The sequence below is a fragment of the Diadema antillarum genome, unplaced genomic scaffold (genome assembly GCF_040938485.1).
Source record: "Diadema antillarum isolate AM-2024a unplaced genomic scaffold, OU_Dant_1.0 seq00000507_RagTag, whole genome shotgun sequence".
NCBI classification, from domain to species: domain Eukaryota; kingdom Metazoa; phylum Echinodermata; class Echinoidea; order Diadematoida; family Diadematidae; genus Diadema; species Diadema antillarum.
Window position 1 is genome coordinate 1,841,905 of NW_027271462.1, and position 22,398 is coordinate 1,864,302.

At 38.2% G+C, this 22,398-nt stretch overlaps 1 protein-coding gene across 2 annotated transcripts in view; it reads right to left on the reverse strand.

The window, feature by feature from the left end:
- The window catches only part of LOC139734045 (protein kinase C delta type-like), a 74,872-nt gene that overhangs the window by 35,116 nt on the left and 17,358 nt on the right, over nt 1–22,398 (reverse strand). The window lies entirely within an intron of this gene.

Here is a 22,398-nt window from a genome sequence, read left to right on the forward strand (position 1 = left end):
TCCACAAATTTCAGATCCATTTTCTTTTTGCACTCCACCTCGAAACTAAACTGCCTTCTACCTTAAAATTATTCTGCTGCTGAATGGGACCATTCTGAAATCACACCTGACATTCAGTGATTGGCCATCTATTTCTGTTGCTGCCAATGGCTGCAACATTACACCCTTCAAGAAATGAGGCAAGTGGCTTCTCTAGCCCAAACCAAGAACCAGCTAAAGAACAACAACAACAAACAAACAAACTAACAAAAAGTGCCATTTTTTACAGTCATAAAAATGAAAAGTGCAAATAAATGCTTGGGAATACTGTATCCGCCATATATTTAGCAAGTCTAAATTTTCGTGAATCAGGACTTCCTGACAATTTCACGAGTGGTTAAATTTGCGACCGTAGAATACAGTACTGAACGGTATGCGAGAACAAGAAATATATACAATACATGCATGTCTCACTCATATCGGGATCAGAGTCAATATTTTTGTGTGTCTTTAAAATCGTGAATAGCACCCGACTCGCGAAATTTGCGAAAATAAAAACCTCACAAAATATTTGCGTATACAGTAAATCAAATGACTGCACAGTTTATCTGACCCTTGGAGAGCTGGTGCTTTGAAACATTACTAATACACACTATAGGTACATGTACTTGCATTAAAGTTGCTATGGCAATATATGACAGAATTTCAGCACTACAAAGACATACAGAACGTATTGCTGCATACTAAATTTGCTACTATAGATAAATTTAAAGCGTGTCACAAGCTTGTGAAAAGTGCAGGCAGGGCAAGGTATCAATGATGCCAGAATTTCTGAACTTTGAATGTATAGCACAAAAAAATGTGCAGAATGCAAGAATGAAACACACACAAACACACAAACACACGAATACAGACAAATGCATGCTTTTTGCATGGTGTGTGTATATATTTATCTCAAATAATTGAACAGAATGAACCTGAATATAGACATCATAGAACCAGAAATGAGGAACAAGGAATAACACAGACAAACACAATTAGTTCAGATAAGCCTTTTTTTTTTAGGTGAAAATATTGGCCATCTATACAGTGAACAACTCCAACCTGAGGAAAAATGCCAACTGGAAGCTCTGATTTTTTTCCTTTTTGCTATCAACGCCAGCCAAGAGAAACCAAAACCCGGCAATGCCTTGCTGAAGCCAAAGCATATTTCTGGAAAAGCCGCCCAAAATAGATATTGGAAAGATTCCCTTTTACGTCCCTGTGATCTTCTGCAGGATTTCATATGACAGCCGTGTGATGCTAAAGTGTTGACTGATGTGATAATGTAGTAGACATAGTCCACAGCTCTTGCTTACTATCAATTGATAGAACTACTCTCTTTATTAGCTTGAAGTACTGATCTGATTCACAATATTTTTTCCCCTACATTTTAAAATAGCATTATTTCTTTATCAGTAGCCTCAGCAGCATTCATAGCTTCCCAATGAATTTAGGTGATCATTTTCTCTACCACTAAATATGGTCCAAATTCTCTCACACAGGAATGGGACTTTGTTCTAGCCATGTGCATATAACCGGTCATCTTGTATGACTTTCGGACGATTCTTTGCAAAATTATCCCGTGCTAGAAATGGATTCAAAATCCCCAAACTAATGCTCATAAAAACTAATAATAATACCAAGTGAGTACTACAGGCAATGAGATTAGTTCAGAACACCGAATGTAACCTCACTCATCGGTGATGTGCATGCCATCCAAATGCGATCCATGTGGGAGCTCTTCATCCATGCACACTAATTATAGACAAACGTCAGGGACTAATAATTAGGGGTATCCTGCTGCTGGGGCTTGGGTTTTTTGTTTTGGGCTCAGTCGGGTATTGTCAAATTTGTCCACCACTCTCTCTACGAAATTGGGAAAGTTGTAGCAATATTGTACTGTATACGTGTTTGATGCTTGGACAATTTCTAATTGAGAGTATTACCTATTGTGAAAGTGTTATGTAAAAACTTGGACTGTCTAGGCCATCTACTCTTTCTGACCTCACAAATGTTTCGCTGGAAATTTGCAGAATACCCCTGCATTTATCACAAAGTTGTAAGGAGTTTTCAGATTTCCATCGATTAAATTTCTGACAGATTTTATCATACATAATTATGAAAGCTCTATCGATACATTCGTCATCAAATTTCAAGATATTGCAGTAAGAGGTGTGTTATACAGAGCAGCGATACTCAAATGCACCAGCACACTTAAAGGATTATTTTTCATTTGCATATAATACAGAAATTCTAGCATGATTTGAAATCTGGCTGGGAGCTTCAATGATGCTGAATGGCATCAGCACTTTCAATTGCCATGTCAAATTTGGGAGTTATTCATTTTATAAGATTTTGTGGCTTTGTTCCAAAGGATACTATGGCATGTAGCAGCAATGATTCCAATGGGGTAGCATGTTTATTTGATGAGTCATCGGTAAAATCTGCTGCAGCTTCCTCAGCACGACATCTTAATATATAAATGAAGATTTTATCCTTGATATCAGTATCAATGGGAAATATACTGAAATGTAATACATCTTTAAAAATATTTTAAAATCCTGAATTGAAAGGTCCATTGGTGGTCGCCTACACTTACCAAGTGGTCTGGCCAAATGACCAATATTCTGCAAATTCATATCAACTACCTTACTTTCATTGTTTTACCCCCCCCCCCCCCCAAAAAAAAAAAAAAAAAAAAAAAAACATCTTGCTACAATTGGATATGCTTGCAGTATTATATGTGAATGACAATCTTTCAAGAACAGATGATGAAAACTTGTGTCATTTCCAAGAGTTCATCGTGCTCATAAATGTGGCTGCCTATATTTGTTGTGATTTTTAAACACACAACAAAGGTAGTTTCACTTGTTATCCTCTCTCTGGTAAATATTCTGTGAGGGTGATATCAATCTATGCTTTGAAATACAGTGTATATATACAGGAAGAGAAAGCAGAGCAGCATTATGTTGACTTTTTTTTTCTGATAACCAAACTATATTCTACCTTTTTTCATATATCTCTGGATATTTCTTTAAATAACAATGCAGGTGTAGCCAGTATTGACTGGATATTTAGAGGTTTTACAATTCATTGAGAAAATGAACTGTATCATTTGACATGATTTATTGTGTCTTGCAAAACACAAAAGCATTTTGATCGTCCTGATACCACTTTACCATGGTGAATACATTTTTTTTTTTTCTGTGGCAAAGCAAATTCCAAACTTCTTATGAAATGACCAAAAATTCATCACAATGTGGGGGGGGGGGGGGGGGGGGGGGGGTTATCGTGTGATTCGGGGTCACTTCTCAGAAAGAAAACACAACAACAACATTCTACAGATGTTCTGAATTCCAGGGCATTAGAAGGCATCCTCTATAACCACACCATCAAAACTGTAGCAAAGCTGGCATTAATGATGACGAAAATATATCCACAAGTGGTCAGTTTTGGTCACTGATCCCTGACCAGCTGCAGTATCACAATGCCACATGACACCCCACCACTATTCCTCCAGCACACCAGCTGAAAATACACTGAGTCATATTATTGTAATGACAAGTTTTGATTACAAGCAGAGTATTCACCTTCAAGAATGAATTCAATCTTGACACAGGATCATGAAGTGGTATCCACTGTATCATTTGATAGGCCTACAAATCAAAACCAAAAGTGCTTCTTTTAATGCAAATCTGCCTGCATAAGACTCTAGTATTCTATAATTATGCAGGATAATAATATTCTAAAAACTTGCCTATGTGTGTTAAACTTCACACTTCATTACTTCATTACTTACAATGCCTTTCACTTTTCTTTCCTGAAATTGTTATTATCCCTTAAGTTATGTTAGCAATCTTGAATGATCTATACTAAGATATAAATTAGGCCTACATTTACAGTGAAACAATGAATTTCAATTCTAAGTAAATCCATTTGAATTAATGTGAAAGATAAATCACTTTTGCCTAGTATCCCACCATACTTGTAGAAGCAGCCTAGAAACTGTACATACCGTATACGGCATATATTTAGAGAGTCTAAATTTTCACGAATCGGGATAGAGTGGATAAATTCGCAATTGTGGAGTACAGTACTAAATGGAGAAATGTGTATGCACAGGTCATGGGATTAGAGTTAACATTTACGCGTGTCTCTAAATTTGCAAATAGCATCTGATCGTAAAATTTGCGTACTTAAAAACCTCAAAAAATATTTGGCATACACAGTACAATGCTTATTCACACACAATGAGCTCTCAGATTTAGGATTGCATTGCAAAAATTTATAATGCCACCATTCAAACATGCAAAAAAAAAAGGGAAAAAAAAGAAAAGACAACAGATTAAAACATTTTGACAGAGCCAAAGCGCCTGAAATCTTTGCACATAGTCACATTTAGAAGCAATGATGGAGCATGATGACCTTGTGCACCCTAGAGTACAGACCTTATGTGACAAATTGTGTCATTCGATGGAATCAAAAACTCAACGTTTTTCTCATGCTCCGTTCACACATGCTTCACCAGATAAAAATTATCGCGAGGTTGTTCACAAATTTTTGGTGTGTGTCAACACAGAAGAACTAAACAGTTTTTGCATCGCATTGCAAAAATTAGTATTTGAAGGCCCTTAGTTTCAGATGCATGTGAACGGGACCTGTACAGCTCGAGGTACTAAGGCACTCTGTCATAATGATACCTTCAATGGCTTTGAATTATGCCACCTGTCTCAGTTTACTTTCAAAGATGACCATTGATGAGCCAACCTGATTCAATGCTAAACTGAGAATACAGAACTATCTAGGGCAATGGTTATGACATTAATGAAGCGGGGGGGGGGGGGGGAGGGGGGGTAGACAACACACGTCTAAATCAGATCAATCAGCCATGTGCAAGGACAAAGCTCTTTGGAGAACTCATTATGGGAAGATCGAGCTCGTCATGTAATGCGTCCTATAGTGCACGGACAAGTCTTCAACTTAAAGGGCAAGTCCACCTTCATATAGGCCCCCTACATAAGCATTGAGAGAATGCAGCAATATTAGTAGAACACATAAATTTATAAGCGAAAGTTTGAGGAAAATTGGACAATCCGTTCAAAAGTTATGAATATTTTAAGTATCTTGGCAGTCAATGCTGGAAGAGAAGACTACTACAGTGTATGATGTCATATGCGTACAACTATACAAGGAAAATAAAAAGAGAATTTCACAAAACTTTACTTTTTGAATAAAGTGCACATTTCTTCGACTTGCTACTGACGTATGTTTAGGGCAGTATTATTCCCCCTGCCTTCTGAAAGAGAGAAGTCGAATGTTCTTTCGTTATGCGAGAAAAATGGAAATATGTTGAATTTTCTTTATTCTTTCTTTATATCATTGTACTCATGTGACATCACAAGCTATAGTAGTCTTTTCATCCAGCAGTGACTGAGCAGAAACTTCAAAAATTCATAACTTTTGAACGGATTGTCCGATTTTGCTCAAACTCTCACTGATGTGTTCTACTAATATTGCTGCATTCACTCAACCCACATGTCTATGAAGGTGAAATTGTCCTCTAAACAAACAAAAAAATCCATATCACATCTATGTGGATGCAGTCAATACAACAGATTCCTTGAAAGGGGAATTCATCCCAAACACATTTAGGCCTATGAAGTGGATTCAGTGAACGCGCAAAGGATTACTTAATTTAATACCCAGTAAAAATCTTGGGAATATCAGATCATCGATTCAGATGTCCCGTTTTCTTTTTGTTTGCTTTTTGTTTTGTTTTAATGATGGCAATGGTGTGACATTACTATGAAATCTTCAAATAATGCAGTGATTACACAATTGCAGAACAAGGTACAATTGTATGAAAATACTGAATGAAATTAGCAAAAACCCTTTTTTTTTCAAATACACCATAGATCAGCATTAGAGTTATCTCCTACAAAAGGGATATTAGATACAATATTAGTCTTTTGTTTATCTCAGAAACAGGGCCAAGGAACATAACATTTTCATAACAAATTCAGATAAACGAACATGTCTTTGTTTATTTTCGAATGATCATTTGACTACTGTAAAACATGATATATTCGCGGCATGAAATTTTCGCGAACTGCCACTGGCCTTCAGTGCATATAGTGTACACAAGAACTTTCGCGTGCATTTTAATTTCGCAAATCTTCACGCTCGCGAAATTTGCGAAATTAAAATGCACGCGAACATTTCTCGTTTTACAGTATTCTGAACAAACAAATATTAGAATTCCCATCTAGTAAGAGGCATATGGAATTAGCAAAACTTTAAAACCTTGAAATTTACATTGTACAACTGAGCTACAACCCATTTTCCAATGCTCCTTAAACTTTCATGGAGTACATCACTGATCTTCCAACAATTAGCAAATCTTCACATACATACAGTGTATTTATTGACTTTCCCTTTAAGGGGGGAGCACTTTCAAAACAGATCAATCAGAAATGTGCAAGGACAGAGCCTTTGGATTCAAAGCACATTGTGAGCCGCATTTACACTTACTAACATCGCGATTTTTAAAATCGCGATATTTTGGTCCACCGTTTACACTTGCGCAAAAGCATGCGAAGTTTGAGCTTCACGAAACATCGCGATTTTTTGGTCGGTAGTGCGCATGCGTAATTTACCTCTTTTCAACACGGTAGCTGAGTGGAAGCGCGCGCTATTCTGTTCGTTTTCACTGCAGTGCAGTATACACGTATTTTGATCACAGCTAGCTGGTTGGAATGTTGAGCCAGGGCTTTTTATCAGTACAATGCGCATATAAACTTGTGCTTCTCGAGACTGTTTAAACTATAGAGCTTGCTATATTATATCACATACGTAGTAGGTGTGCAAAACTTCATCTACAGCAGCATTCAGGAGGATCATGAAATTTTGCCGATATAACGAAAGTGAGAAGTAGGACTTGGAAGTTAGGACTGGTATTTTATCAGGCGACAGCAAGAACTCTTGGGAAGAAGAACTCTCAAAGGAACACTTGTTACGTACTCCTGTATTCCACAAACAACGTATATCGAGAGCAGTACGGGCACTCCCACAATCTGAATCAACGCATTTTCTGGGAGAACATTATTTTGTTAAGTCGTCATGGGGTGATGATTAATACGTGGTTGGAGAACTTCAGGTTTGCTACTAGTAGTAGTTTTCACGTACTAGTTTCATCAGGGAGAGGGAGGTGAGAGACCACGAGCCGATCGGGGATCGGCCGTTTAGACGTGTACACAGCTGTCTATACCGTGTGTACGACTCTGGCCAGTGACCGACGTACTCTCTACACGTCCCAAAGAGGGATCGGGAGCGCGCGTAAACTCCCGGTGCAATCCGATACCGAAAGTCACGTGATGAAAAATCGCGATATTTCTGCAGCTTGGGTTTACACTCGCTAACTTCGCCTCAAACTTCGCGATGTTTCAAAAAATCGCACTCCGGCTGGCGATTTTTCTGGCGATGTTTCGAGGGCGTTTGGGTGTAGTTGCTAAGCAACTTACACCCAAATGTTGCGATTTTAGAAAAATCGCGATTTTTCCAAGCAAGTGTAAATGGGCCTGTGGTGAGTGCTTGTCATGAGATGCATCAACCCTGCACTGACCAGTCTGCATGATTTCCAGGAAAGCAGGCTGCCATAGCTGAAAATTATTTAGACAAAGTATAGGCATTTTAATCTGTCCATTATTTATCAACACTGTACTCAAACAGGTCCTGTGAAATGACACTGGTAATTACACCTTTCCATGGTTGAATTAGCCTCCATTATAAATTTTGTATGATGATCGTGTAAACACACAAGGCGCTTTAGTACAATCTTTTGCTCACAAGCAATTGCGTTGTTTTTGCACAAAATGCACCACCCAATCACAGTGCACCTAAGTGTAGGTCACAACGACATTTCTAAAGTCGCAAATGTTATGTAGACTGTCTTAAAGGGGAAATGTGTTTCAATGGATGTTTAAAGGCATTATTTACTATTTGCAGATGAAACAAAAACCCAGCTTTAGTGCTTCAAATTAGTTCTAAAATGTGGGTTTGGGATAAAAGAAACCAATGAAAAAATTTGAATCAGTATAATCAATGTTTAGTATTGTTAAATATACAAAATGTGAACAATAGTTATGATAACAATGGTTCTAGACTAAAAAATAGTGATATCTCCTTATATTTTCTGATTTATCACAAAATTTCTCAATGGTAGGATGTTTTATGATACAACTGACCTACACATATATATTCATCAAATGTGATATCTTAACCTGTTGAGGACGGTTTGATTTTGCTACAACACGCATTACCCATAGACACCTGCCCGAGTATACTCGGGACTCGTCCTCAACAGGTGTAGAAACATTTTTCAAATCACTGCTCCCAAAGGTAAACAGGACCTTTATATGCCTGCAGTGCCGGCTTCTTGCGTTGTCTTCCATCCATCCGATGTTGGCAAATCTGTTCTTTCTCCATACGTAATGAGACAACATGTGTCCAGGGCTCTGCGACGCTATTGATCCCCATCGCAAGATATTATTCATGCCTGGATGAAATGCACGATACTCATCAGCAAATTTGCATCCATGTTGCTTTGAATCTTACACACTTCCGTAGGGAACGGAATCATTAGCTAATACAGTCGTTTCAAAGGCTGGTGCACGGACAGATAATGATTCCTTGCATACAGTACATTATAAGTCTTGATTTCTGTGTAAAGTAGAATGTAGTACCATTTCAGGCAAACAGAAGTATTATGTGACTTCTGAAAATATAAAGGGTAACTAACGATATATCTCTGATACTACATGTATTTCAGAGATAATGGTTTTGCCATTATTGTACACATTAACTTCTAACAAGTACCCTGTATTAATGACAATTAACCACCCAATTATTTGTGCTTACATAAAGTGAAACTGGAAGCATTTGGTGAATCGGAACAAACATGGAGGAACAGCTTTACCTAAAAACCAAAGTAATTACTACTATGATATTAAAGTACATACGAAAAACAGCATGCCTGGGGAAAAGAGCTTTTATATACTCTGGAAGCTGAACAGCTACAAACGCTATTACTCATAAAACCTCCCGTGAAGCTTTCAGAAAATAGAACAGCCATCTAGCCATAATCCATCATGTGGTTGTAATATCAGAATTAATCCCTCGGGGATATTTCATCCCAAAGCTTTTAATTGCTCTAGTTTCCATCACCCTCGATACTCACTGGATGCTCTCTCGTCAAAGACCTGCGGCTGAACACTCGATCAAATCATAGTCCGTTGCCAGGATCCTTGCCAAGTAAAACTAAATCATCTTTCACATTCAAAATGTTGTACGTCAGGGCTCCCATGGAAAATATTAACTGCTAGTTGATTTCATTCCTGTTTATCCTCATGATCTTGCAAGCAAAAAAAAAAAGTGAAAACTACAGACAGTTGAGTCAACAAATCTGCCTGACTAATTCATATCAGTGTTCACTGCTATCAATAAAAGCAATCAAGTACAGGTATTTACGAAAATCATTTTTCTATCAGGAAAAATTACTTCACGGATGAGTTTCTGTAACCTCAAGATTAAAAAACAATAAAAAGAACAGAAGATACAGAAGATGAAAAATAACTTATCTACTTATTGCCCAAGCCTGTAGAAATTTGGTTAGCCATTTTCAAATCTGAGAAATAATTTGCTGAACGGTCATCTTCTACTTCTGTCATATGCAATATGAGGGTGTGTGTGGGGGGAGGGTTTATAGCCTGTATTGCTGAACTGTACTACCCTACTTATTCCTTAGATTAAAATGCCAGCCTAAAACATTATTTTGTACACCCAATAAATACATACACACCTCATGAAGTCCTTTTGAAACCATGTCAGTGTATTTTTCCTTCCTCTTATCATATTTCACTATTTAAATGTCCATGTAAATAAATGTAATTCTGTGAAGTAATGCATGCAGCAATGATTACTCTTTTTTTTTTTGTCCTTGATTTGAGAAAAATCAACCTTGTCATTGTGAAAACAACACATATCACCCTTGTGCTTTGCTCAATCATGGCATGCATGTTTAATTGCATACGGAGACAAATAGTTTTGACTTCCTTTGTGCAAGGCGGTGGCTTGTACATGTGACTGATTTCCTGTGACTCTTTTTTGCCCTGCAATCTCAAGTCCCTATTTTGTTGATAGTATGTGAACACCTGCAGAATACTGGGTGTATTCTGAGGGCTTTTGATACAAATCCCTTTCCCCTCTCTCTCTATTCTCTATTATGCCTGATAGACTCACCACAGGCTACATTGTGCTGATATCACAAAATGCCTCCTTTTTTTACAATATTCTTCAAATATTCATGACAGGTAAGGAGAGACTACACCTGCACGCAAGCAGCATGTGGGCCTCATTCACATCGAAGAAGTAAATCAGATTTTGGGAAAGAAAAATTGCCTTTCACAAGAGCCTTAGTGTGAGTCTATATAAAGTACAATATCCCTCAATGCAATTTTGCTTCTGAGAGGCTGGTGTGTATATAGTGTAATTTGCTTCAAGATACTTCAGCTCTCACTTTAATTTGAGTATGTGAAATTGGTCTTTAAACTGAAAGAGAATTGAATGCTCAAACTAAAAAAAAAAAATTAATCAATTAATAAAACTAGAAATGTCGCTAAGGCGACTGCTATGCCTCCGCCATAATGCATGATTCTCCTAATAGGTCTATAGTACATGTGGACAATGTATAATTACATTTTCACAATACTGGCAAAATATTGAAATTACATGTTTGTCACAAATGTGTTGAATGTTCACCTTCCTTTACCTAGGTTTAATTAGATGAATAGGAGAGCATGTATTTGGGGATTCAAGGACTTTAACTTGACTTTGACCCATTCATAAGTGTATGAATACTGTAATTTTCAAGGTATGGAGAAAAAGTGTAATTTCTGTAATGAAAAGTACACTGTTACCATTTTCTTTTGGCCTTTAACCCTAAAATTCATAGGATAATCACTGTCAGGCAGAACATGCATAAATATGTAGTAAGTTTCAAGATAACTTGAGCAACTTCTGAGATATGGAGGAAAAAGTTAGTTCAGCACTTTCCCTTGATCTTTGACCTTTTGACCTTTGAGGCAAATCCCCCCCCCAAAAAAAAAAAGAGAAAAAGAAAATTTCCACATAATCTAGGTTATACATGCATACACCAAGTGCAAAAAAAAAAAAAAATGGCATTACATAAATACATATGTATGAGGGAAATAGTAAAAATTTGAAGTGTTGCACTTGACCTTTGACCCTATGAAGCCTAGATTATCTAGATGATAACTGCCAGTCAGTACATGCACATATACTATGTTCCATGAAGATACCTTGAACAATTTCCAAGGTACAGAGAAAAAAGCGAAGTTTTAATATTTTAACTTGACCTTTTGACCTTTGACCTTTGACCTCATGACCCAAAACTTTCACCAGGGAATCTTAATTGGGTAATACATGTATACACTAAGTTTCAAGAAAATATCTTCCGGCATTGCATAGATATGGAGGAAATAGTGAAATTTTACGTATTTGACCTTGACCTTTTGACCTTTGACCTCGACCATGTGCACCCAAAAGTTGATAGGCACAACTTCACCCCCTAATACACATACATGCCAAGTTTCATTAGGATACCTTAAAAGGTTTTGATAGTTACCCTGTCCACAAAATTTATTACGGACGGACGGAAGGACGGACGGACAGACGGAAGGACGGACGGACGGACGGACGGAAGGACGGACGGACGGACGGACAACCCGAAAACATAATGCCTCCGGCACCACTTTGTGGCGGAGGCATAAAAAGATGCAATGGTAACTGCAGAGTATAACTTTCAATCCACTACAGTGTAAGATAGCAGGGGGAAAATGATATATGGAATATCTCTAAACAAATCTCAGTTGCTACAATTGAGATGTTTGCTTGTCATAAGCCTATGGCCAAAGTGTTAAATTCTTGTTTTCCAGTGAACCAACATCATTTTGATCCACTTGAGTTCAGTTCCCTGTTCCTTAAATTGTACCCGTTTTTCACTGTTATTGCATATTGCAGATTTAAATAACCAGATACTGACAGAAAGTGAAGCAGAGCCAGATAATGAAACCTTTATTTTGATATGAGGAGGGATAGCCCCTCATTCCTTTGTTGTCTGAATGGTAATTCCAATACTTCAAGAAATGTTTGCGCCAATATTATGTTTTAGCGTGTTGGTGAAACTGCATCCGCAGAGGAAGGAGGCCTTTTCCGCATAGCATTGCCGTCAATCGTTTCACTTTGGCAACCGGCAATGAGTTAACGGCTCTTTGAGGCTCAAGCCTTGAGTCTCCTAGCGCAGTGTACCCGCGGATTTCCCCTCCGCTAACCTTACCAGCTTCCTGATTTACCAAATAGCTGATTAGCATGTCAGCCGGGTACATTGCAATGCAATAATAGAACCTGTTTAAACCACATATGTGTCAAACATGTGTAAAACAAGAAGGCCGGTGTGTGTTAAGATGGCATTGTTCTTTTGTGAGCCCAGCTACCGATGATAGGGGAGGGGAGGGGATGGGAGGTGGGATGGTGTGGGGAAGATGGAAAAAGGAGATGGGGGGGGGGGAGGGGGGGTCGAGGTGCAAAAAACAGTATGAAATCAAACCACAACCCTGAGGTGCAGCTCTGCTCTTGCCATGGCATACGTAATGCACTGAACTTGAATAATTCAGAGGGAAGAAAGCCACATTATTTGCTATTTCCATAGAATTCAAAAGTTCTCCTCTAGAGAATTGTGGTGGCCATAAAAGTCAACAAAAAAATACCCACAGGTAGGATAAAAGATGGAAATCTTAAGACATTTTAAACAAAAGATTAACACACAATATTTCCTACAGCTTGAGAAGTACATGTATCCTGAAATGTAGTGAATACACATCTGTCACAATACAAGTATAAATGCACTGGCATGTTTTTTGTCCTTCCTCCTGATATAAAACCAGTCCTGAGACAGTAAGAGCCTTTTAACACATTATGTGCTAAATTTCTTTGAAGACCTGTACTATATTAAACGTTACTCCATTCTCTCTAAAAAAAAAAAAAAAAAATGATGCATATTATCTTTAATGTTAATTCTGTCCATCACAGATTGTTTTAAGTTGATAATTTGGTCCAATACCAGAATCCCTGGTCATTTCAGGCTCTTATGCATTTTCTCTCACAGAATTTATCTAAATGATAAAATGAACATTACAAACGATGAAGCACTGCACAGCACATCTTTAACAGTGCTGTACTAGAACCTACTTCTTCCATAATTAACCCTCAAGGGAAAAAAAAACAAGTAAAACTCTCCTTGTTTCTCCATACTTTCAAAAGAGAAAACACTAGAGTTGACATCTTGAAGTCTACTTGTACCTTTCACCTTTTGAAAGAGAAAACAAGAGCGCTGAAACCAAAGGTGTGCATAACATGTCTACAGAGTGGCAGAATTACAAGTGTACCTTCATCCCTTAGAAAGAGAAAGACAAGAGCATTATTTTACATACAAGGCATCCTATACATCTACCTTTAACCTTTGAAAGAGAAACTGGAGCATTGCATCAAGGCAGACTGGAGACCATCCTAGAGATGAGGCATCAAGGACAAAAGAAGGAAAATTCAGTCTCCAGAATGACAGCAACCCACACAGCCTAGCATATAAAACACACAGAGACACTGTGTCCAATACACACTACCATTTGGTAATCACGTGTCGCAGTGTGGGGGGGGGGGGGGGGGGGGGATGTCTAGGGCAACTATCCCCTCTTTCCCCTGGCCCCTAATCCTAATCCTAATCCTGAACCTTATCCTAACCCTAACCCAAACTGTAAAACCCTAACCCTAATTTTTACTCTAACCTTATCACTAACCAGTATTTGGAGGGGGGGGGGGGAATTGCCCTGATACGGTCACAGTGACCTCTGCCAGCTCCAAGTCATCATCCACAACATACACATAAACACACATATGCACACACACACAAACAGACATACCCATACACATAGAAACATTTATACACACTAACTATAAACAGACACAATGCCAACATGCATACAAACCCATGCACACATGGTCTATTTTCTATAGGTAAATGTACAGACATGAACAGGTCCATGATCAAACCTTTTCCCATTTTTTTTTTCTGCAGGAGGTTCAAGCTATTTCCTCTATCCCTTGGACTACATTGTATGTGGGACCTAAATCCCATTTCAACATTTGTTTTTGTTTTTTATCACCAGTGTAAATTTTTCTCACTCCATGGGGAATTTCCCTCAAGATAGACAATGCTGACAAAAAAAAAAGGTACTAAAGGCAATGTCTATGGTTTCCATCATCAGTTACAAAGTAATCCAAAGCTGGAAAGGCTTATTCACATTGTAGTGTAGCAGCCTAATGAATAGCTTTTTTCAAAGGTTTCTCATGCTTTTGTAGGCATGAACAGTTGCGAGTAAATCAAACCGCAAAGCTGAAGCTTTAGCGCGTCAGTCCTAGCTCCTTTTGAGATTTGCAGGCATATTTAAACTATTATTCATAAACCAGGGGAGAGCTTTGAATACCCGTGCATCATTCCTACGGAATATCAGCACTGACTAATGAAATTAGTCATTTTGACTACTAGAATTGCTGGAGTCACACATTAGCCTTAGAGTTGCTTTCCATAGGGCAGAGTGGCTTAGATCAGGGAAGTGGAAGAGATTTATTTTCCATACCCCATGGATGACTTATATGACACTGGTTTGTCACTGTGTAGAATGCCAAACAAGCGATGAAGGCTTTAACCCATTGAGGACAGTTTGATCTTGCTACAACACGCATTTCCAATCTAGACAACTGCCCGAGTATACTCAGGACTTGTCCTCATTGTTTACCATTGGGCGCAATGATTTAAAAGATGTTCGAGTTACCACATTAGATGCGAATGTGTAGGTCAGTTGTATCACAAATCATATCATCATATGATAATTTTGCCATAAAACTTAAAATATAAAACATATATATAAAATAAATTTATTTATTCATTAAAATATAAGGAGATATCTCTAATTTTCTCAACAAACCATAACTGTAGACAGTTTATTCTAGAAACAAATTTATTATTTATAACTATTGTTCACATTTTGCATATATATCTTACAATACTTAACATTGATTATACTGATTAACATTTTTACATTGGTTGTTTCTATACCTGACTCACATTTTAGATCTATTTTGAAGCACCAAAGGAAGGTTTTTGTTTTATCTGCAAATGTTAAATAATGTCTTTAACTGCGTACTGTTTTTTCAGACTTTCATCTAATTGCCCTCCCTAAACCATGCATTTATGCATAATTTACAAAGCATTCATATCTGCATCATTCATGTTAAGTGTAGTAGCCTGCCAGCAGTGCATCAATTCACTGCAATTAATTATTAGTCGTTTCCCAAGTGTCCTTCATATTATCACACAGGGAACTTCGGGGCACACAGGTGTCTATGTTCTTTTAAAGGGAGTATTTTGGATTGCACACTTTTAATACAACTGATGAAGTGATAACAATGCATCAAAATGTAATCACACCACAGCGACTGCACGCACAGTATTCCTTCACATAATATAGATGATTCCAGCAAAGGCCTGAGACAACATATACTATATAGATATACTTTGCCATGAGAGTTTATGGTTAACTTATAGGCAGAAGTAACTCCAAAATAGGACTGTCATTCACTGAGGGGCACAGCCCCCAAACAAATAGCACTATTTTGGAGGCACTGAGGCCTAAAGTTTTAACCAGAAACTCAAAATTAGGCAGAGCATATTCATATTGTATTTTGGGTACAAAATTTAAACAAAAGAGGGGAAAACGTGAGGCAAGAAGTCGCATGGTGGATGCGATGATGTGGAGCATTCCTACACTGACTGTACAAAGCAGCCGACAATGTCAGATTTGCTTTCTGAAGTCACAAATGTGACCTGCTACAACAAAATGATCCTAAAGTCGGGCAAGGTCAATTATTTGAAAATTGCATGATATAATCCCCTAATCTTTCTGCTTTAAATTGATATATAACACATTTTATAAGAATAATCGGCTGCGGAGATATCGATGTTTAAAAGAGAGCAAGTCGAGACGTCTGGAAAATCACTGTTTCGAGAAAAGCGCCCTAAAAGTCTTCCTTTCGACGCAATCGCGATCAAGGGACACGCAAGTCAGTTTTCACCTCTGGACAATAGAAGGTACTGTATACGCTATATATTTCGCGGGGGTTTTATTTTCGCGAATTTCGCGAGTCGGGAGCTATTCACGAAATTAACAACACGCGAAAATATTACCTTCCAAAATGAATCCCTTGCCTTGATGATACGAACATTTCAGTACTAGAATACCATGTCACGGCTTACCGAACAGACCATACTGGCTAAGCTTGTTTACGCACGTCCACGTCTACTTACGAATACTGTAGAGAGCCAATCCATTATCGCAAGGGGACCACTCGTCAGAAATCTAGCGCGATGGACTTAACCACTTCAAAAATGTTGAATTCTAACTTACTAGTTCGCAGAGTTTGGCAAGTCTTTTTCATGCAGTGTATAACTAGTATCACTCTTATATGCTAGTAAGTTGAAGATTCACACTTTCTTTGCCACTTCATATTTTCTCTGGTCCCCCAATCGCGAATTTAACCACTCGCGAAAATGTGTGACATCGGCAATTCGCGAAAATTTATGCACGCGAAAATTATAGCGTATACAGTAAGCCCTAGCAACCCCTGAAGAGTTCATTCAAGCAGGTCAGCGTCGGCGGTCTCCTCACCAACCAATCAGTGACCAGGATGTGAGAAGCGGCTGAGCATAGCGCACCCCGCCCGCACGCACCAGTCGACTGGGCAGTGTGCGAGCTTCACGCTTCGGTTAACAGCAAGCAGCAAACTGACCAATGAGATCACTCTGGTCGTTGTTAGGGGCGGAACCTATCTGTGGCGCTCAATCCAAATTTTCGAACCAGTTTCTGCTTCGTTGAAATGCCCAAAAAACATGGCTCAGAAAAACGCTATTTTTTGGTCTTTCCTTTGATCATTTTGCTTCAAAATTTCGACCGATGATAGAAGACATGTTAGACTCCAATAATATATCAAAATCAGAAAATCGTAAGTTTTGACCAATTTTAATGCTCTGACTTCAAACTCGATTTTCACTGCTTCGACCGTGCGCGACTTTAGGACCTTTTTGTTGCAGCGGGTCACAAATGTTTTTGTTGAAATACAAAGGAGTAGGTGACATCAGAATTGCTTTATGATGTCACAATTACTTCATGACATCATTTCACAAGTAGTACATACTATTTGGAAAACGTCATCACAAAAGTGATGTTTAATATTTTGCAAATAGTATGCCATGCAGCGTCAAGCATGACAACATTCTGACATACCTAAAAATGTGTCACATCGTTAATAGATCAAAAATGTATCCTCGTGATTGGTTGTATTTTGCAAAAAGTATGCCATGCAGCGTCAAGCATGACAACATTCTGACATAGCTAAAAATGTATCCTCCGTAGGTATAGGTATACCTATAATCAGGTGAAGCCCTTTCAACCAATCACGAGGACAAATTTTTGATCAAAATTGTAAATCGCACTATTCAAATATCACAGAGAAAAGACTCATGTGTGTCTTGTCCAACAACAACAGAATGCATTGTCTTCAGCTGCGTAAGATCTGCACAATGAACAAAGACTGATGTCATTTGGACGGTAAGGTGCCTGATTGGTCACTACTATTTTAATTGAGAAATTGAGAAGAATCACTTTCACCCTTTGTCTAGCTGTTAATAGTCTTGAATAGGATGTGAGAATGGAAAACGTACAAACTTAAGTCAATTTGGGCCTTTACTTACAGACCATAGTTAGAGTGAAATGACAGAGCTCTGTTTATAATTGTCATTTTTGCCTCAAAAATCCTGGTAGCAAAATTTGGTAAACATAAATCAAGAGATTTGTACAAGTCCCTACATGCTCTCCTAGTTTGGGCACACTCCTCACTGGCACTTGTGGCTTCGACTGTGTCTCATGTGATCATGTGATCTAGCAATTTTATTACAGCCTAAGTGCCTTGAACAAAGGCTGAACCATGAATGACCATAGCTGAGTAAGGAGGAAAACGGAACCTCTGTCAAACAGTGAGTTTTCAAAGATAACAACTTAAAACGAGATATGAAACTCGTCACGCTGACGAGTTAGGTGATACGCTTGGGGTCATCAGGTGTCGGTCATCTGTGATCGACAAAGAAAAGAATGTGATATAGGCACCTTGAAGTTATATTGAGCGTGCATGCAAAACCGTTTCTCTAACCAATCGGCCACGGGACATCCCCGGAAATGGTAAGGCAAAAAAGAAATGTATCGATATTACAGGGGGAAGAAGTCAATGCCCACTCAACAATCGTGGCCGCGTGAACATGTATTGCATTGCTAGACGGAAATGCGGCCTTGTAACGACTGATGTCGCTATGCCATTTCTGGCAACTTGGGAAAAATACGCGCCGTAGACATAAAGCCTATAATCGGCTGGTTTTGATACCTTGCCTTTAATCACAATTTTCAGTGTGATGACGTCATCAAAGTACAAAACAATGACATGGTCTTGAAAGACAAATGTTCAAAGTACAACACCTCAGTCGTCGTCATTACATACTATGATCGGTTTGACAAAGTCAACCTGCAAAATGTTGCTGCAGTCGAAGCAATGTGGTCTCCAACACACAAAAAAGAGGGATATGGCGTGTGTGTGTATAGGTGCGTTTATATACGAACGTGATTTCTACATGGACGAATATGTAATACAAAATTGAAGAAAAAAAGTAAAATAGCTAAGTATTTTGTTTCGTGATCTCGTGGGGTTCGAACCCGCAACCTCACGTCTCTGAGACGTCGCCTTTAACCACTCGGCCATACGTCTCGGCGAGAAAATATGAGGAACGTAAACTTATGTATGTGAAAGCTGAATCGGGAATCGTTTTGTCCACATTCCATTCTCATTTTCAGTTTTAAACTGCAAAATTGTCAACCTGATGATGAGATTTCAAAAAATAAAATGCATGATTACTGAAGCTTATTGTCTCAGCTACAACATACTTAAGTTTCAGAGGAAATGAAGCAAAATCAGCTGAGATAAAGGTGCTTAAACGTTGTCAAGTCAATGCATGGTTTTAAAAAAAATCACCTCCCATAGACATAACACGTAAACTTGTCCGATTTTGCATCTTTACCTTTAATCACAATTTAAGGTATGATGACGTCATCAAATTTCAAAACCATGACTTGGACTTAAAAGGCAAATGTTCAAAGTACAACATATCTGAATTTGGGATAATATTGAGCTTAAACAACAGAGATATGAGCAAATGAATGTCAGAAACAGTACCTCAAAAAAATTAATTCCACTTTTTTGATTTCAGATGATGATATGATGACGTCATAATGTATTTAGGGAAATATTGATACTTGAAACGTTATTTTCAATTCATATGCTTTTGTAATATGCAATAAAAACATAGGGTCACCTGACGTTTTAAAGAGCTATGGCGAAATAAACAAAGACATGTTTTTCGCTATATTTCCACATAGACGCGAACACGAAATTTCAACTTTGACGCCAGCGCATTCCTTTGTTATAGGTCAAAATTGATCGGAAATCAATGGATATTGTTACTTAATGTATCAGGAATCCAAATCTGTCAAAAAATGTGCATTTTCAGTTTGCTTACGCGCACTACGCGCGAAAATGTGCGGACGGACGCGAACGCGCGAAACGCTTAAAATTGTCTGAAACTTCGAGATTTCCCATTGGTAAGTTGTTTTGAGCCTTTTAAAAGTTTGACGCGCGCGTACGCGCGCGTAATAATGTCTTAGGTAATTAGCATTAAAATGTATGATAGAGCGTGACCTGAACTTAATGTCCGCCGAAAATGATACAGACATGACCTTTAGATATGAAGTTATGATCGATCATGTAACATGGTCCGAAAATCACAAAATGGCGCCTAGATGACGTCATAGATATGTTACTGTCATGAAAACCTTATTGTGGCTAGATTTTGTCATGAGACATGTTCCCTGAAAATGTCATGTTATTCCGTAATGTCATTCTTGAGATATTGATGACACAAAATTGTCCAGAAAGAAAGAAGAATAAAAAGAAATAAAGAGAGATTTTGACAATCACAATAGGTGATACGCTGATAGCGTATCACCTAAATATAGATTGGGTAAACATAAGTATTCAGAGTTTAGCACTTACATGGTACATAGCATAGCGGTCTTAAAAAATCACAAGGACAAAACAAAAGTAACACGTTCATTCTGTACCTTGTGCTGTTAGCAAAAGAAACATGAGACACAGTGGGTCTTAAACACTCACTTGAGTATCGCAAGTTCACATTCTACGCATTATCAATACCTGAGAAAAACACAGCAAATCTCTGATTATTTTAAATACTTTTGGGGGGAGGGGGGCATTGTGCCCATTGGAACAAATATCACGCTAGGGATGCATCCTGTTTGGTGAAAGTTTGGCAAAAATCTGTCACAGGGTTTTCAAGAAGAAGCCAAAAATGTCAAAAGTTTACCCAGGAAAGAAGAAAGATGCAGGACACCTGACAATGCATGATTACAATAGCTAGCTCAGGCCTTTGGCTCGGGTGAGATACAGATGAAAAAATGCCCTTCATGTGAAAAGTAGTAGGAAAAAAAAATGTGTACATTTTTCAGTATCGAGAACAACCAGAAAATAAAAAAATTAATAGAAATTGAATTTGTACATGTTCAGGTGGTTCACAGGCCCTCTAGACACTAGTGTCAAAGAATGAATGAGGTGATAATAAGATCTCAAATTTCACACATGCTCTCCTGTCATGCCTCTCTGCTTCTTATGAGACAACACTTCCTGCTTGGTGGTCTTCTCTACAGCTGGGGGTGGGGGTGGGTGTGGCTATTCGAAAAGTTTGCAATGGACTACATATCCTTGATGACAGCTTTTACCACTGTACATAGCTCAGATTCTCAATTCTGACAACTTTCAACGGTACTAGCACTGAACTATTCCATTTAATCTATTCTAGTCACTAGCGAAAACCTAAAAGCTGACGAGGTTTTGTTAGATTGGTAGCATTTAGAGCAGGTTAATACTGCAGACCTATCACACTTAACCCTCAGCTTACAGAAACCGAATCAACCATATTTTCACTGTGGGGGAATTACTACATTTCGCAGGCAACAGATTAAGATCGAGAAAAGTTTACCCATCAGCAATGAGAAAAACAGCCAGGGATGAGCAAACTTATGCATGGCATTACCTTAACTATCTCAACATGAGATCTGTGTTGGAACCACTGTGCCAGTGCGGCACATTACTGTGGTATTGTGGACTGTCCATAAGCAAAATAGGACATCAAAGGTAGCGCTTACAGATATGAACTTTGGCATTCAGCTCCCGCTCGATTTGAACGCAATGAACTTTGCATAATTTGTAAATTCTCAGATATCGGTAAAAAAAATTGCAGACGGCACTTCTTTGATTAAAGACGGGAAGCATGATGACAATTAGCTTCTAAATGATGTGGGGGGAAAAAAGGGAGTACAGCAAAAAGAGGGAGCAAGATTTAAGAGAGAGCTTGAAATTCAAGTCACAATCAAAAAGAGCAAGAATTCAGATAGAGAGAGGAGAAGAAAGAGAAATCAAAGTTTGTATGCATGCTTTTTAATATCACAGGATGAGTTTGTCAGCAAGGCACCAAAACGGTTAGGATGCAATTTAGATTGCTTTCACCCTCCAAGTACCAGGCACGATCTCCTTTACCCTTGAGCGTGCAGCCAATAAGTGCACTGAAGTGCAGTTTTATGTATTTCAATCAATTCCAAGCATTTCCTGGACTTATAATACTTTGTTAATGTTTGAGAAAAAACAACAACACAACAACAAAACAAAGAAAAATGAAAATATGTTTAACAGGACAGGGAATATAAGATGGGATTATGTACATTCTGGAAAACTTTTAATTTCTAAATTTGAAGGTTATGACTGGAACACTGTCTTGTCAAGTACAGCTATATCATATTTGTGGTTGTGCAATCTTCTTTTGTCTAATCACCATACTGATACATCACCACTCTGGCTTCTCTACTAGAAATACAATCACTTTTTATTTCGTTTTCGCCATGCTGAAATTACTTACGCTTTAGCCCTTTTTACACTTGTGTTTCTTAACCCCGTACTTTCTCTGACCCAGGACTATCGTTAGTCCCGTACCAATTTTTTCAGCTTTTTACACTCGCCAAT